Consider the following 9,156-nt stretch of genomic DNA (forward strand, 5'->3'; position numbering starts at 1 on the left):
ATCCACGAGGAGTTTCGCAACGCGCGCGAGTTATACCGTCGTAATTATTATTACTATATCACACAGGTGCTCTCGATTACGTTGGCCGATCGTTGCACGATACCTCCCTGGAATCGATCGCCGTTCCACCGTACTTCAAGGTGACTATCGCGAGCCGATTTCCACCGCGTGAGCTGCTCGCCGTACTCGAAGAACGGACGGACAGACGAACGAAGGAACGAACGAACGCGACCGTAACTCACGCCCTGCTATTTCGACACACGCTGTATATAAAAGCTGAAAAATTAGCGCCTCTCGTTCCCCACGCTCATAACTCCGCGTAAAAATCGCGAATAAATCACATTACGTAACGCCCAGTTTTTGTAGCCTGACTCTTCCTCTTTTACAGTCGGATCGTTAACAATGCAGGCGCGCGCGTACGGGTGTGGAAGGCCTCGAGTGTTTTGTAAGAGAAATTTGATACGAAAGGGAATGTTGTGAAAAATCGCGTATGCGCGGCGGCGGTTCCCGGCCGTGTATATCGGGATAACACGTTAATCTCTGGGCGTCATCTCGGCATTTTTGTTCTCGACGAATGAAAATCCTCTTGTCGGCCCCTCTCTCTCTCTACTTTTTTTCTTCTAACGAGATTTATTCATTTTCACCGGGATAATTATCAGTCCCTGCTTGTGCTAGCGGACGTGTCGCTTGATACGAGGCGGTAAATCAATCCGCGACATATGTCAACGGAAATATGCAAATGGCCGGGGGGCTCATTAAAAATTCCAGTAGCCGTACGAGAAACTCGTATCGCGTGTAATTTGTAGACTAAACGGCGAGGACGCGGCCATCTCGCTGCCTCTCGTCGAGCGCTCGCCGCAAGCAGATAAGGTGACGTTTCTATTCGTCTCGTTTAAACAGCCAAGGAAGAAATCCCCGATATCAATCATACCGCGAGCGGAGATCTAACGATTCTTCAGCGCGCGCACCGAGATCACCGCCGAGATCGCGGCCGTGACGTACACTTTTATACGACGAGGATTAGCAAACGTATCAGGAGTGTAATTAATCGCCGGACCGGTATCTGATGACTGTAACAAATGTACGGACGCGCGGAGATAGCGCTTACACGCATTAAATCGTAACTATGCCCGATCATTTTTTCCCTTCCCTAATGAGAGAAGTCGGCGCGCGAGACGGTATCGCGTCCTCGGCGGCGAGGAGTCGCAAATGTCAAAAGACTCGCCTTCCCAGAAATCGCGACTTGGAAAAAGGAATTGCGCTGCTCCCTCTCGACGATAACAAATTAGGCGAGACTCTTCCAGTTGGAAGGTCGAGCGAGCCGAAACATTTCCCGAATGACGCCGGCCATTTTCACGCTCGCGACGGACTTCGCTCCCTCGCGGACGGTAACATGTTTTATTGAGAGGCCTACCGATATCTTCATAAATACAAACAGCCAGCGCGCGCGTGAAATAGAGAAAAAGAGAAAGAGAGGGCCGGTTGGGAAAATTGAATTTTCACGGGCCGACCCGGTAGCGGCGCGACGGAGATTCCATCTCGTCGCTCTCTCTCTCTCTCTCTCATATTTTCCGCGGTCCGCTTGAAATGGAAGCTGCTCGGGAATAACGCGGTAATATCCCCGGAGATGCACAATACGCTCGAACGTGCAGGCAGGCAGGTAACCCTAGATCGCAGATGAGCGAGCAAGATTACGCGGGTGCAGCAGGACCTGTCGGCGTGGTCGGAAATGTAAAACGAGATCCTAATCGGCCGATCCGTGACGAGCCGCGTATCCAGCTTTCGGAAACCACCTTAACTAAACCCGGCCGCGGTACCCCCCTTCTCCCTTATCCGCTCTCCCCCTGGCGGAGGTTATAGTTTGGCGCGAGTTGCGAGAAATCTCATCGCGTCGTATCGGCGACAGGCTTGGCACGAGCTCTTTGAAGGCGCGAACTCTCGCGATAAATGATGCATGCGGCGATAACGCCCAACGCACGTGATGCATAGCAACGACCACGTAATATGCGCGCCCCGCGGAGTCTATAAATAGAAACACAATCGTCGCGAGCGTAATTCGCAAGCGTGATCTCACACGCCCGTAGATTAGACCGAAGAAACGTGGTCAATCTTTCGCACTCGCGTCGTTCCCAACGACGGGAGGTTGTCTCGATTCTCCGGATTCTGGAGCTTTTTCCGAGTCGCGCTAGGCTCCACGTGCGGTTTTCAAAGGACGAGCCAGGTGGCCGCGCTACTTTCACTACGTCTGCAGGTCGATCGAGCCGCGGCGACGACGACGACGAGACGACGGGATGCAACGCCGCGTTTCCACACGGCCGACGGGAATCGCTTTGTAACACTTTCACGATGCAATTACAACAGCAGTATATGCGCGACCGGCTCGGTCGGTCGTCGAACGTGCGAGAGCGAGTACGTGCCTCGGACGAACGAGCCGAGTCAGCACAACGTTGCTCCGCCGTCGTCGTCGCCGCACGCACGCATACGCGTCGCACGGCCGATAGACACGCCAGTGCGCGTCTCTCTAATAATACCAGTAATCATAATTAATTGCTCCGATCCTCGCCACGCCGATGAGATTGCCTCTCGAGAGCGCACAGGGACGTACTCGGGGGGGATACTTCGCAGAGGCTGGCGACTCATAATTTCTCGCTCGAGGAACGCGCGACAAGGCGCGGGTGGAGGTGTTAATAAACGCGCGAGCGCTCTCGCGCCTTCCACCCCTTCCGCCCAGAAAAAGTACTTCGATCGATACTTGCAAATTATCCCACGGCATCCCGCGAATCTTCTTCCCCCCTCCCTCGCCGTGCCTAAGCAAATTAGATCGCGCGCCTTTACGGGCGGCAAGTGACATCGGAGCCAGGTGTCGAAATCGACACCGCCGACGATAAATCTCGTACGACGTTCGCTTATCCTAATTTTAGATTATGCGGCGCTAACTCTCGTGATTAGAGCGGAACGGCCCCCGGGATAATGTTTCGCTCCTAGGGCCCTCTTCTGAGCGCTCCTAAGACGCAAATGGGACCCTTTGACAGCTGCGAGCCTCGAAGCTTAAGTTTCATCAATTACCGTGCAGATTCGCCCCTGGGAGAGCATACTACTACGTGCGAGGCGTTACAACGTAATGCGGAACGAGATGAAAAGCGAGGAGAGAAAGAGAGAGAGAGGAGAGAGGGCAACGCGATATCTCAGCGGGGCTCGCGATCGTTTTCGTCTAACGGTCCGACGACGATTATCAGGCGAGATCTTGACGACCGGATAGCATCGGATTGCGGAGACAAACATCGAGGATCCGTTCTCACGTTGCCGACGACTTATTTCTCTCTCCCTCTTTTGTACTCTTTCTCTCTCGCACGCGCATGTATACGGTACGACATGTGAAAGACGGTAGTTGCGTAGCGAGCCGCCTGCGGAGGGAAGAAAGAGGATACGGGACAAATTAGCGGCTTTTATACATTACGTGGCAAATTGAGGCTAATCATTGTGAATTCGTGGCGAGGCCGGGTGAAAGGGCGGCGGGAGGGAAGTGGGAGAGGGCAACGAAAATGGAATTACTCCCCTAATGACGGAAGCGGGTCGATTAATTTATGAAATTGCGTAAGCTCGCAGTCACGCCGGCGTAAATATGAGGGAAAACGAGGGACATCCCTGTAAGTAACCCGCGCGCGTGGTCGTCTGTTCCACGTGCGCACGCAAATTAACTCTCCGATGCACCTCGCGGGCTTGCAATCGTCCAGATATACGCTCGGTGCCACTGTATCATATCGTGCGTACAACTTTAGGAAGACATTACGAAGCTCAACGAGCGTTTCGTTTTACTGTATATTTATCTCATTACGACGTACAAGCGATGCAGAGTTCAAGCTCAGTTACATCACAGTTTACACTCGGGTGACAAGACAAGGAGATGTAAAGGATAAAAATTGAGCGGAATAAATTACAGGAGGATTTTCTTCATAAACACAATCGAACAATGGGAAAGTGCATTCGGAGATTAAAATATTATGCGCGCGCACGCGAGCGCACGTGCGGTGTATAAACCAGACGGGCTCGCGGAACGTGACGGTGTTTAAACGATTTTATTAACCTTGTTTTTCGCGAGTCGCGCGGGCGTGTATTCGTGAATCGCCGGCCGACTCAATCGTTACCAAATCGATTATATCGTGAAACGAGGCCGTCGCCGCGGTCGCTACTTCAACGTGCGCCTCGAACGAAGCGGAAACTGTTTTGAAACTGTCGTGTTTTACGAACGCCGATATTACTAGAGAGAGTGAGACTGAATGTTGTGCGAGGTATGATAGCTAATAGACGGCTTAATGGTTAATAAACCAAGTTGTCGTTATTTCGCAGCGCCTCGTGAGCGTTCTCTCTCCCCGTTCTGAGCCCTTCGGCGCGCGAATTATTTTCCGTAACGAGGACAACGAGCGTGTTAAACAATTACGCGTTTTCTGTTGTTACGCGTGTTTTTCCTCGGTTAAACAGGAATTTCACGGTGCATCGATGGAGCAAAAAAATTATTCGTTTCGTTAAAAAACATCGGGAATAAAAAGGATGAATTACGTGATCAACGCAACCGTCAGAAGTTTGGATAACATATATAACGAGGCTCGTAAACAGCGATTTTGCGCGCGTGTGTATGTGTGTGTGAAACCATTTGGATTTTCGGGGCGTGCAAAAGTCGCGAGTTTTTACTTCTCGATTTTCGCGCGAGCGTGGAAGCAAAGTTGCGACAACGCAAATCATCCTTGTCCGGGATTAATATAAATTGTCAAGGTCCGCAGACGGCCGCTTTGACGTTGCTCGAGTTGCATTTTAAAGAGAGAGAGAGAGGAAGAGAGCGAAGTATACGAGAACACGCGTGCACAGATATCATACTAAAATACATTTCGCGAGGCAACAACCGGCCAACTCGACACGTGTGCAGCGCGCAGTGCGGAAAAGAGCACATCTCTGTCTGATTCGGTCACGTTTGGGAACGTGATTCGGGCGTGTTTGAGAACACGCACTACAAACTCCGGACGAATCCCGTACGTGAGTCCCGCGCGTTACCTGCCTAGGCCAACAGGTAGAAAAGCGGAGGGTTGCGGCCCTTTTTGCTCAATGGTTCACCGTAGGATTACCACACCTTCTACCTAAACTGTCAACCGTGATAACGATCGCTCGTTCGTTCGCCGGGCATACTCACGACGAGAGATCGGCGTCACGAAAATTCATTTACCACCGACCGATTTCTCTCACGGCCATTCCTTACGGAAACGCCCCTTCGCGTTTCTTCCTATGCATTCGTTGGTCGGATTCATACACCGGAATCCAGACTGACCGGCAATTTACAGTCGATGCGAGCCGTCTCTTCGGGTCAAATTTACTTCTATTTAAATCGTTTATCGATATTCCGATTTCCCGGGTTCGTCGCTTTTCTTCGTTCGCTGGGAATGAAACGGAATCAAGCGATTTGTGTGTTGGCGGATAACGGTAACTAAACCGCGTAGATTGTGTAAACGAGTTAATTTGTTGAACATAGCGGGGCCAATCACAGCGAGCGCTGAATCGCCCGTCGCATTCCTTCGATCAGATTAGAATTCGAGTGTCGTCATTGTTACACTTGACGAGCGTCAATACAATTAAAAGGTCGCCGAAGATGTCAACGACGTGACGACCCACGACGAGCCAAATTGCTGGCGATGTTCTTTCGGTCGGCGAGGTTTGCTTCCCAGAGCTTGCAAAAAACGGGAGATTTACTCGACTATACGTAAAAAAAAAAAAAAAAAAAAACTACACGAGGCGCGCGCCTCTAACTCTGAGCCACCCTGTGCGGCGCGCGACACGGAACCGTTTTGACGTTTGACGGATTACGTAACGAGACGAGGAAGAAAATCCTCTCGGCAACAGCGAGAGCGAACGCGAAAAAGAGAGAGAGAGAGAAGTTACGATACGATCCGTCGCGGCGAGTGTTTGCTGGCGTAAAATATTTGCGCGTAGAGTCGAGCTCAAACACGTCGGCACCACCGACGGCCTGTCATTTTCCGTGTGGTACACGCCGCGCGTATTTGTGCACCGCGATATGCGAGAAGGCGCGTTCTTCGGCACGTTCGGCGCGTGCACAGAGTCGCGCGCTCGCCTGTGCACATACGCGTTTTACCTATGTACACGGGCGCGCATCGCGTGTGCGTACGTACACATGTATGCACGCGTGTCGGCCGCGACCCTCGTCACACGAAAATTTCTTCGCATGATCGCGGCCACCGGCTATATTTCCCCGTTCAGCCCTTTCGCAGGAAACTCGCCGCGGGAAAAACGCCAACCTTTTTCGCGTTCTGCTGTTTGCGCCACTTTCGGTACAAAGTTCAACAAAATTAAACGATACGAGTGTGATATTCATGCGTAAAGTAAAAGCTCGAACATGCAGCTAAACCTGGACATTCTCATTATTTTGGTCTTTAAATACGAATATTTAAGCTTTCAACATAAAATATACGTATGTATTAAATGTGTGTATTATATTCACGATCGAAAGCTTAGATATTCATAGTTAGAAAACAAGACAATGAGAATGCCCAGGCTTAAGTGCATGTCCAGGTATTGGTACTTTTACTTTAATAAGGATGCATGAAGTATTCTCGACGAGAAAAAGCGTGTATACTCAAGTCGAGAATTTGGTTCTATGTTAAACTTTTGATTCTAAGTTAAACTCTTGATTTTTTGATAATATAGTAGAAGTTAAGATAGCAAAATAGATTCGATTTCAATCTTACATAAAAAAAAATTAACTCCCACAACTAAATACTGGCTTCCACGGGTAAAAATTAGCTGTCCATGTAATACAATTGAAATTTAATTAATTGAGAAACTAGATCTGGTAATTAAATTTTATTTGTATTATATGGGCAGTTAATTTCTTTTTTCTACTTTGACCCTAATAATGTCGTAAATTTTCCGTCTTAGCCGTCAAAATAGGTTGTTAAAAATAACATTAAAATTCAATTCGTAGAATTAAAAGATCAAAAGAGATGTTAAAAAATGTCAATATCGTCAAAGGAGGTTTTTATTAGTATATAGGCCGTCTAAATAGGTGCCAATTACCCTTAAGAACGTCAAAGTAACGTGAAATTTCGGTTCAAATTTCAACGTTGTTTTTTGTTTCTGTAATTATTTACCTGCCGTAGGGCTTGCGAAAACAGAAACTCCTAACAGGATAGTGTCGTTATCAAACGAGTCTTTTTGCGAAGACCCGATAAGAATTTCTCGGAATGAACGTGCAATGTGGTGCTCCGTAGATTTAACGCGATACGCTAGATTAAGGAACTCGCAGTCGTTCGGCGACATCGGCTCATTGAAAAGAAGACCGAGTAATCGTGGGGATAATTACGGGAGATCCGAGAGGTTCATTAAACGCGTTCACTTGTCCACCCGGACAAAGTGCAGGGAGCCTTCCGACTGCTCCACGACCTTCTTAATTCCGGCGTGGCGCGAGAGGCAAGGCGCTAGCTAGAACGGAATCTACAGGACGGTCGAACGCGAACGAGAAGCGAATTAATGCCTTTCACCGTGATTCCGATCGTTTAATACCTCGTCGTTACGCGAGTCGCCGTGGAATATCGCAGGGGTGTCTCGCGATTCCTCTCACGGTGCATCCACACATTGTACGTGTAACGGGTAACGCGCGTGAATCGCGCTCGCTCGCTCACCCGACATTCCTGCCTCGAAATATTCCCGAGTTGCGTCTTTCTCTCGCTCAGCTTAAATGCAACGATAAAGGTCGGCTTATCGCGTTATCAGTGATATTTCGTCTGACTCATTGTTTAGTATCACGAAAATGATCCGTGATATTCTCTCACAATGCATGCACGCACCGTTGGCGTATCGAGGAAAATGGCGCGTAACACGAAATTTCGCAACATTCGCGCGTCAGCGAGTCGGTCACCGCTCCGGAGTAGAACCCCCTCCCCCGCGTCGAACGGGGGGACGTTTAAGAATTGCCGGAACTTTGGACTCACCTAGGTCTCACGGCGAGGATCCACTCTGTGGTCGACACTCCGCACCGGACTCGTCGCTCCGAAATCGCCGCACTCGAGATGATACCTCCTCCTGTCCGATGCTCTTCTGCCGATGCACTTTGCACACACACGCGATTTCGCACCCGCGACGGGGAACGGCGATAAAGAAAGGGCCACGACGACGACGACGCCGCCGCCGACGACGACGACGACGAACGACGACGACGGTAATGACGGGGACGCGAAAAAGACGAGACACCAAGGACCACGACGACGGTCGCACACGGAGACGTGGTTGATCTTTCAGAAAGGCCGCGGCGAACGATGCCGGCGCGATTCCGTCGAACAGTTCGTCACGGTCGATAGAGGTGCACGGACGAAAGCAAGCGCCATTTTATCCCGTGCACTCGCGGCAACGCGAAAGGTGGACGGACGGTGCACCGACGGCGCGGCGACGCGACGGGGAGAGAGAGTTGTACGCGTTCCTCTCTCGCGCGCGCTGTCTCTCGCGCCTGTTCTCTCTCTTTCTCTCGCTCCCTCTTGCGCGTACACACGGTACGTGGGGTACGACCGGTGAGAATTCGCGAAGAGAGGACAAGCCGTGGATGCACCGCGGTCCCGACCGCGCGACGTGCACGTTCGTGCAAGAACGCGTCGCACTGCTGCTGCCTCTCTCTTCTCAACGGACACTCAACTATTCACACTTCAGACTGCTCCACCGCCGCGAAGTTGCCGGCACGCCGCGGCATACGCGCGTATATGAGACGACGAAATCTTTCTTTGCCCTTTCTCCTCCTCTCGTCCGTCGGCGTCTTACCTCGCGGAAAAGCGGCGAAGGAATGTCCGTCCCGACCACGCGCACACACACACCCTAGTGTTGTACGCACCACTCTCTGTCCCGATGTTTGTTTACTGCGAAACTCGGACTCTCCCCGCGGACTTTCCTCTCACTGACTCGGCTCACGGACGGTCCGTACAGTTCTACCGTCGTTTGAATTTTTTCTCTCTCTCTCTCTCTTTCTCTCGCACGCGCGTTTGTCTTTTGTCGTTTTTTTGCCTCCTACTCGTACGTTACGATACGCGAAGGAATGAAGGAAGGGCGATGCCACCGCGACCGCAAGCGACCGTCGTGCGCAGCGAGAGGACACGAACTGAGCGACGGCGA

At 50.9% G+C, this 9,156-nt stretch overlaps 1 protein-coding gene across 7 annotated transcripts in view; it reads right to left on the reverse strand.

Moving 5' to 3' along the window:
- Positions 1 to 9,156, reverse strand: part of LOC106749198 (ephrin type-B receptor 1-B) — a 108,411-nt gene extending 99,255 nt beyond the window's left edge. For all 7 annotated transcript variants that reach the window (XM_014628393.1, XM_014628390.1, XM_014628392.1 and 4 more), the window contains exon 1: positions 7,992 to 9,156. The gene's annotated coding sequence lies outside the window, so the exon portion shown is untranslated. The remainder of the gene's footprint in view (positions 1 to 7,991) is intronic.

This window comes from Dinoponera quadriceps, unplaced genomic scaffold, assembly GCF_001313825.1.
Source record: "Dinoponera quadriceps isolate SergipeBrazil2010 unplaced genomic scaffold, ASM131382v1 scaffold2952, whole genome shotgun sequence".
NCBI classification, from domain to species: Eukaryota; Metazoa; Arthropoda; class Insecta; order Hymenoptera; family Formicidae; genus Dinoponera; species Dinoponera quadriceps.